The 9708-nt window shown below is 34.0% G+C and overlaps 1 pseudogene; it reads right to left on the bottom strand.

The window, feature by feature from the left end:
* Nucleotides 1-5748: 5748 nt before the first annotated feature.
* LOC106050937 (uncharacterized) overlaps nucleotides 5749-9708 on the bottom strand; it is a 29463-nt pseudogene continuing 25503 nt past the window's right edge.

Here is a 9708-nt window from a genome sequence, read left to right as displayed (position 1 = left end):
TGCTATATTTTTCTAAGTAAATAGATTTACATCGATATGCACTAATTGTACCCATTTTAAAAGCTTGATTTTATGACACATATAGTTTGATGCTATTATCATCGTTTTGCTACGATAGGTGTAAGGAATATAGAATATATTATGAACAATGAATTTAGAATATATCCAGTTGTGTTTTTTTTTAGATGCCCCATTCTATTAACTTCTAAATTATGTTTTATAAACCAATACCTAGCGCATGTGCTTGATGTGAAGAGATATTAATAAAACGAAAGGGCTCAGGGGGAGGTATAGAATGTAGTTATGGTATTTTGAAATAAAAATGTCTTTGGTAGGTACAAAAAAAAAAAAAAGGGGGGGGGGGAGAAACAGTCCAGACACTGTATCAAGAGATCATCAATAATTGATCGACCATTAAAATGTGACGTCAGCCTCAAATACATAGTCAGTTGTGCTTCTCGATCTAGACGTGTGGCGCAGGGTCTAAAAAAATTATATATTATATATAAAGTACCATATACCATAAAGTATGATAAAGCTCATAATGCGCTACAAAGACACTCCTTTGAAACATCACAAATACTCAAAATAATAACAATAACACATTTAACCACTCTCTTATTCTGCCTACACCCCCTTACCCGCGCTTTCTTCTTACGCAATTCCACTCTCCAACATTCACTCTTTTTCAGTGCAAAGTAACAACGTAAATTTCAAGACTCAATCCAAACGCAGCCACCAGATTAACACACAACAAAAAAAAAATGGTCAGTGACAGCCCAACACACAGGTGTAAACCAGGCCACCAACGCAGCCCCAAAACATTGTTCAAGTTGTAGTAAGAACAATGTTGAGGGGAAAGGGGGAGGAGCCATCATTCGAGTACCTAAGGTCAAGCCGCTAATTAGGTCACAAACACTAGGCGTGATAGATATATAGATATGTTGTTTGTGTGTGTGTGACAAATACTAAGCGTGCTCTAAAATACGGTGTTTTTTTTTTGGTCAACCAGGTGGTTTAGGGAGGGCGGATCTATCTACATCTATAGGTAACACAGCTCGCAAGCTACCAAAGCTTTTCAGCAACCCCCCCCCCCCCTTCCCCGCCCAGATCGAAAAATATCTAGCACTGACTTTTGGGCTGTTACATACACTGAGTGTGCTAGATCGGCGGCTAGTTACGTAGGACCGCGTACCGTATGTTTTGTTTTTAGGTGAACCAAGTAAACTGTTGTGTCCTGCAATGACTTGGGGTGGATTATCTATTGGCTACCAAAGCTTATTAGGCTCTCCCTCAAATAGATAATATCTGGATTTAATTTATTAATGGCCTTATGACTCAAAATAGCTTAGACCTAAATAAGTACTACGATAATGCGTTACTGGGCTTAGCACCGTCAGTTTCTAAGCAGAGCTGATCAGTGATAGATTATAGATTCCTTCGATGTGGACCATGTGGAAATGACTAAAATCTGTCGGTCTTGACATGGCGTAAAAAGAAAATGATATAAATAAAAAAAAATATAGATTATAACACTTTTGAAACACCATACTTGACCATACTTTTCACAAAATTTTAAGATTATAACACTTTTAAACACCATACTTCTCATGTGTTCGATAAGTTCTTAATATGTTCGATAAGATAAGATAAAGGTAAAAAAAGTGTTTGATAATTTAAGCTTTTGAAATCATCGACCTGACTCACTTTAACATCAAATATAAGTTTAACTTTGAGTAGTAATAGAATAAAACATATATCTACTTTTTAAGAAAAATGGATGAGGAGTTCATAGATATAATCAGTTTTTTTCTAGGTCTAATTTTTACGGAGATACACAAATTCAAACATAAAAAATGTCGGCGAATGAGCTTAACTTGTTCGATAAACGTAAGTTACTGTAGATCTAGATCTAGTTACTACTACTAGAGACTAGAGTCTAAGAGTGTTACTAATAGTACTACTACTACTACACACTGAGTCACTGAGTACTACTCGGAGTACTAGTAGTAGTACTAGGCCTAGCTCAAGATCAAGAGACTCAAGACGTCAAGAGTTAGTCTAGAACTAAGAAATAAAGAATACTAGATCTAGAGTCAGACTAGTAGAGACTAGAGAGATGTCTAGAACTTATAGAAGATGATAGATCTACCAATCTACCAGATTCATTTAAAGTATTTTTAACTATTTATAAAAATTTTAGGTTACCGAAATCGTCAGTTAGAATCTGTTTACTAATTTCAATTGCAAGAGAATCAACAGAATCATCTAAGATCTAGATCTAGAATCTAGACTTGATATATGGGAATTTGAAATCTATCAATTTTCCCTCAATTTCTACGACAAACATTGAGTGTTGCCATTTCCGTGATTTCAAAACAAATGAGTTGACTGTACGTAAGCTTAAAAAAGTTTTTTTTGAAAAGCCACGAAATCAAATAAACTAAATTATCAGTTACCAAGGATATTTTTCAGTTTTCTGTAGTTCTATTCTTCTTACATAGATTCTAGATTTATGGAGCAACTAGATCTAAATCTTCCCCACCCCCATTTTTTTCCCCGGGGAAAGGCTTCAAAGACCAGCTTAGGCGTCAACTTTCCTTGGCTGACAGATGAGAGCACCTGGTTGCATGCGGCCTCAGAACGAGACAGCTGGAGGTCACTTACGAAGGCCGCGGGATACACATTTTAAAACCAAAAGAAAATCTGCTGTCGAGAACAGACGGCGAAAAGAAAATCTAAATCGACCACCTGCGGACAATGGTTATGCTTGCCCTGGACGTGGCAAAATATGTAGGTCACAGCTGGGACTGCGCATCCACGTGAAATACTGCATTCCTCACTGATCTTCGGACTCGAAGACTAGCCTTATTATTATTAGCAGGATGTCCAAAGAGTGGCCTTTTTTCGTTGTGCAGCCAGCTTTGCTTTGGACGACAATTTCTTTGTGCTCTCTTCACTGCCTCTCGACTTTCGACCCATAAAAAATGTTTTGGATCTGCCTTTGAGCTGCTTACAAAATTAGTGCTGAATGTAAAGTAAGGATCCTGTTTTGAAAATTTCGATTTCAGCAATGCCCATTGTCCTTTTCTTTTTAAAGCTACATTATAGGCAGCATTACTTAGGGAATTTAGGTGCCCTTACTACCAAGGCATCAGCATGCCTACTTTTCAATGTTTACCTGCAAGTGTTTTATATGCTTGTGAGTCTTGGACGCTGACTGCAGAGCTAGAGAGGAGGATCCTAGCAATGGAATTGAGCTGCTACAGAAGGATCCTAGGTATCACATTTTAAACCACATCACAAAGATATTAGAGGCAGCGATTAGACCCCATGATGACCTACTATCATAAAAAAACTTGAGCTAAAAATCTATGGCCATATTACAAAGTCTTCGAGGCTCGCTAAGACCTTCCTTCAGGGAACGGTACCAGGAAAAAGAAGAGGCAGACAGAAAGCGATGGAAAGATAAAGTACATAAAAGAATGGATGGCCCTGCAATTGAAAGAGGTTCTAACTAAGGTAAAAGACTAGTGGAATGGAGAAAGATGATGAATAAATCTTGCGTGGTGCCCCAATGGTCCAACAGACTAAGGGATAGGTAGAGTTTTTTCAGCAGCAGGTATCAAAACTCTCATGTTTCAAATTAAATCTCTTTTTACATGTTTTACAACTAAGAAATGAAAATGAAGATTTATCATTCCTTTTTGTAAAATAAATCTAAAAAATTACTTGATATTTGTCTGCATTTAAAGATTCCTTGCTTTGTGGTTCAAATATTTAATTGGTAAAATGAGAATATTACTTTCTCATTATGATGTAGGTATGAAATTTCAAAACATAAGTCCACCCAGGTCTAAGAGCTATTTGATCTTGATTATTCACACTGCACTGTCAACATAACCTACCCTGACATTCATTAACTATTAACCAGGTATTAATTTCTTAACCTCAAGAGAAGCATGTTATTATTTTTTTTAAAGCTAAATGATCAAGTTTTGTTTTATCTCAAGATTAGCTTTAATAAAGTCAGTCTGAGGGAACTTAAATTGTGTCTAAGCAGGTATGATTGACAGTTTCATAATGGTGGATTTATTCAAGTCTGGTCATCTATTTAAGAAAAATGAAACAACATAATGAGTTTAATATTTTGTATTTTATTCTCTATACCCATAACTGTTACATATGATCCCTTACAATACATCAAACATGTCCACGTTTTCTATGCTACTAACATTTGAGAAACAAATGACATCACTATTTTGAAAGTCATTGTTAGTCCCATTTTATTTCAGAGATTAAATTTACATTGACTCTGCACCAGGTGTTTTTAGCAATGAACTTGTAAACATGTTTCTTGAATCTTAGCCACATTAAAATCAAATTAAGCATTATGCTCAGTCATTAAATAAAACATTATGTAGCACTGTCAGATGTTGATTACAATTAAGAACATACACAATAAAAAAAAGAGCAAAGTAAAAATGAAATGCTCTAAATGTGGTTAGTTTAAAAAATCTATAAACTTCTATTATGACTGGGATACTTTTTAAATTTCTTGATTTCTAGCACTCCATAAAACACTCCATAAAACACTCTAAGTGCAAGGTGGAGTACAATGGAAGTCAATGAAGGATGAGAAATTTTTACCAACAGCATAGAACCAATGTCTAGCATACCCCACCAACAAGAGACAATGTTGATATAGATATCACAAAACAACATCAACATGACATCAATAAAGTAGTACAAATATTTTGAACTTTCATTCACTTTTGATTTCATTTTTCACAACAGACAAGTTCAATTTTTTTTTGTGGCAAAAACAAAATGGTTAAATGTCTCCACCAGATAAAAAAAAAATTGATAAACCTTCAACAGCCTAAAAAATATAAGTAAAAAATAAAGGCTAGGGCTTAATGAAACTGTACATAAGTAAGTTTTGAAGTACTAATACAATACTTTAGGGGGACCATCACCAGTTGAAACAAATATCAAACCCATTTAATCTTACATTCTGATTACTATAAGCAAATAGTATTTGAAAGATATTAATAGAACTGCTTTAAAAAAATTATTGACACAGTGCAGCATAGAAATCAAGAACAAAAGACTAAAGCAAAGGCAGACAATGGATTGATGCACTGAACTAGCAGTAAACAGCTTGTTTATCAATGTTTTTGATTTATTTTAAAATTTTAGTTTGAATTCCAAAACTCTGCCTTAAAAGTCTAGCTGTGTCTACCATGCTAATATCATTTCCTCTGAGTGTCTATAAATCTTTGCAGAAGTAACATCAAATGGGTTCGAGTATAAATATAACTATTACCGAGGAAAAAAATTCTGATCAACAGATTAAACTTGTGCTAATTTAAAACAAAAATTGGTTCAAATACATAAAAATCACACAAAAAATGATTAAGTTGTAATTTCACGCCAACAATAATCAAAAAAAAAATTTTTTTTTAAACTTTTATCACAGCCCTTGAGCTGAAACTAAAATATTCAAACAGCAGATCATTTCCAGAAAGAAATCAAACAATTATATAAATTAAATGCAGTTGCCAAAGATCAAGTGGAATATTTCGTGGATTATTTCATGATACAAATGATTTTAATAAAAAAAGACATTAGTTCTTAGTACATGTATGTAAATACATAAAATAACACAATAAACACAACTCTGCCTAAGTCGGATGTTGAACCTCGAGCCTCCTTGATAGGTAGCCAAGCCAAGCCAAGTTCAAGAGCCCTTAACCTCTCGACCACGCTTCCCACTTTAAAAGTTTCCTTTAGGAAAAAATATAGATTCATTTCATTTTCAACATGCATTTACCAAAAAAAAAAAAAGTTTTTAAAGAGTAAACAAAAAAAATATTTTTTTTCTATATTAATTTTTCATAGGGTGATTATTTTGGATAGTGACCTCAAGACAATTAATTTAAATGTTTTATATATTTTAAGTGTTAGATATTAAGTTTTGTGAAAATATGAATAACTATCATTAAAATACTTTTAGTTCAATTTGGATCATTAAATACTACCTAGATATAATCTAGATCAATTTCTAAAGAGACTTGTCCTCAGTTGAGAAAAATGGGATGATATATTCCATTCCTATAAAAAATTATTTAAAAGAAACCTTGCACCTGTACTCCTTAACTCTTTCTCTTCTAACTGACGATACCAGCATTGATTCCACCAGAATGTGGTAAATAATTACGGAGAGAAAGAGTTAATCCTTAACAAATAACTCAGTCAAATTAATTATTTCCCCCCTTTTTCTCTGTATAACTTTGATTTAGAGGTTAAGCCTACAAACCAGTTTTGCATTACTCTCTTTTTTTTAATTTTTTTATTTTAAAGAATAGAGGACTCCCATTAAAATAAAGAAATCTTTAATTTAGCTCTTGATGTGATCATTATAGATCTGTGACAGGAAGAAAAGACGATCAGGTTCCAACACTTACAGTGCAGTCCATTTTCTTGAGCCACTCCAATCTGACCAAATGTAATAGACTCTTCTGGCCATGATGAATTGAATATAGGTTTCTCCAAATGAACATCTGAAGAACAGAATGAGTTAAAAAGAAATGAGTTGTTAAGGTATGATATAAGGAAATCACAAAAAAGAAAACAGTAAACAAATATCATTCCAAAAGTTCTATTGCTTGTGCAATTAACAAATCTACACAACAGGATCACAACTATGCAGCTTCTACATACAACATGTGCTAAATATTTTTTGCTTACAACATTGAATGATTAAGGATCAAGTTAAACATCCACTCTCCAAACAAAATACATGTAGAAAGTAAACAAATGTATCACACTACAAAAGTAAAAGATAAAGGAGAACTCATGTGAGTTTTTAATATTTCTATAATAAGAGAGAGAGAGAGACACCAGAGTCATAAGCTAATAACATTGACTAAGGTACATGTAACATATCTAATGGAAGTGAATCACAGGGTCTTAAAGTTGGACTTAAATTTATATGAAAAGTGTGTACAAAGTATCTGCCTTAGTCTTATCATCTATAAGACCATCCCACTTTTAAATGTAAATAACACATTCTTCATTTATCCCATATCCACATGACGGAGGGGAGCATTCGGGCACCAATGTTAACTTTTTCACATCTTCATGTTATCTGTTTCAATCCTATTCTATTTTCAAGTACTCAATAAAACACAAGTCAGTCCAAGATGTTATCCTCCTTCCCATCTTCTTTTGTCTTTCTCACTTTCTTCCATCAGAACCTGTGTCTTAGAGCAGAGCTTCCATCAGAACTGTGTCTTAGAGCAGAGTTTCCATCAGAACTGTGTCTTAGAGCAGAGCTTCCATCAGAACTGTGTCTTAGAGCAGAGCTTCCATCAGAACATGTGTCTTAGAGCAGAGCTTCCATCAGAACCTGTGTCTTAGAGCAGAGCTTCCATCAGAACTGTGTCTTAGAGCAGAGTTTCCATCAGAACTGTGTCTTAGAGCAGAGCTTCCATCAGAACTGTGTCTTAGAGCAGAGCTTCCATCAGAACATGTGTCTTAGAGCAGAGCTTCCATCAGAACCTGTGTCTTAGAGCAGAGCTTCCATCAGAACTGTTGTCTTATAGCAGAGCTTCCATCAGAACTGTGTCTTAGAGCAGAGCTTCCATCAGAACCTGTGTCTTAGAGCAGAGCTTCCATCAGAACCTGTGTCTTAGAGCAGAGCTTCCATCAGAACCTGTGTCTTAGAGCAGAGCTTCCATCAGAACCTGTGTCTTAGAGCAGAGCTTCCATCAGAACTGTGTCTTAGAGCAGAGCTTACACAGATTGGAGATTGAATACAAAAAAATCACAACTATTTCAAAACATACTCAAATAAAAGACTCTCAAGATAAAGTAGTCAATCAATAAGAAAAATGTAAAATGATTGGTTTAATCTACAGTTTGACAATGTATATATGTATTGTGTCGCTTGTTTCTCATTGCAGGATACAGTGATTTTGATAACATCAATGTGGGTAGTTCAAGAAACCAGCTTAAAAGTTTTAACTCCATGGCTAAAAACTTTACACCATTGTGTCATTAGTACACACTGAAAACCTAAACCATGGGAATGTATTGTACACTAAAAACCAAGATATTCTCCTCTAAAACCATGGGCATATATTTTACACTAAAATCATAACTATATTTTTGCCTAAACTATTTATATTAGACTAAAAAACAAAGATATTCTCACCTAAACCATGAGCATGTGGCTTGTAAGCAAATGGAAAAATACTTTTTTCTTTTGAAAATCTACAGCCCACATCCACAGGGAAGGCTGTTAATAAATTTAATACAAATGTTACAGCCTTTTTTTCTATAAAAAATCTTAAATTATTTAAGGCAATATTAAAAAAAAGAATAAAAGTTAACTGCAGGTCTCTGTGGGTTAAATGTTAACTGTAGGTCTCTTGTCTTTTACTGTGGAGAACTGTGGGTAATTGTAATTACATTTCTTACAGAGGCTGATTAGCCTAAAAAATGTCATAAAACAATGATGATTCATCAGTTCGGAGGGAAGTACATTTCAGTCTCGTTTAATGCTGATATTCTACATTATGGGAGAAGTTTAAAGTGACCAGATAAAACCATGCCACTAGCGAGATATATTGATAGAGACACAACAAACTAGGCTTGTACTTACAGGAATGTCCTTGAGGTATCGTAAACGATGCAGATGCCAAGAAAAAAACTCCTGCAACATATGGCTGCCTGTGAAAACACAAAATGAAGTTTACAGCCAAGTTAGCTCTAAAAAAAAGTTCTAATTACAACAGCCTATAATTAATTATTTTTATCAGATTGACTTACTTTTTGTGTGTGACATAAATCTTCAAACCTGAGTGGTCTTTATCTTCAGCATCTGTTCAATTAATAAGAAAGACATTTTGGTTTTTGTTTTCAGTTATTTAACTAAGAAACAGAGAGTTGATAAAATCTCTTTACACCAAACAAAACAGTATAACTATACAAAATAAAAAGTATAGACAATACATGTTACAAAGTTTTCTATAGTGAAGTATATGGTTACATTCTCTTTCCTCACCAGTAAATATCCTAGCATAGTGAACTTGCAGTACTAATGTTTAGTAATGTTTTTAATGAATGTTCTGTTGCCAAATCTCAAACCAACATCTAAGATAATACAAAGAACATTAAGTAACCAAAAAAAGTTTCAATTGAATGTATTTCTCTCAATACCAATAACTAATAATTAAAATAACAATGAGTTTATTAATGTACCTTTAGGCAAGATAGTTGGAGGAGCATTTTTAGCCCGAGCAAATAAAATCACAGGATGACTATTCTTGCACATTGCAGGACAGTTCCTAAAAGAAACATTTAAAAAATCTTAATGAATAATGAACAGATATAACAGAACACCATTTCACCACCGTATCACAACCAATACACCACTACACCAACACACTACAATGACTATCCTTGCATTACCTATCATGCACAAATGAAAATATTTACCAAACTGGCTACTGAGAATAGGCTTCACCTTCACATCCATACAACAGCATGTGATGAGCTCTGTTGGCGTCAGCTACAGCTTCAAACTTATCTGAAATAAAAAGCACCAAACTCATAACAGTAACTACAGAGTTCCCAGAGTTAAAATAGGTCTTCAAAACTAACTTGAGGTATCAGCAAAAAAAAAGGCCTATGACATAA

Source organism: Biomphalaria glabrata, chromosome 5, assembly GCF_947242115.1.
Source record: "Biomphalaria glabrata chromosome 5, xgBioGlab47.1, whole genome shotgun sequence".
Taxonomy (NCBI): Eukaryota; Metazoa; Mollusca; class Gastropoda; family Planorbidae; genus Biomphalaria; species Biomphalaria glabrata.
Note: the sequence above shows the minus strand (reverse complement) of the source record. Positions and strands in the feature narration are given on the sequence as shown.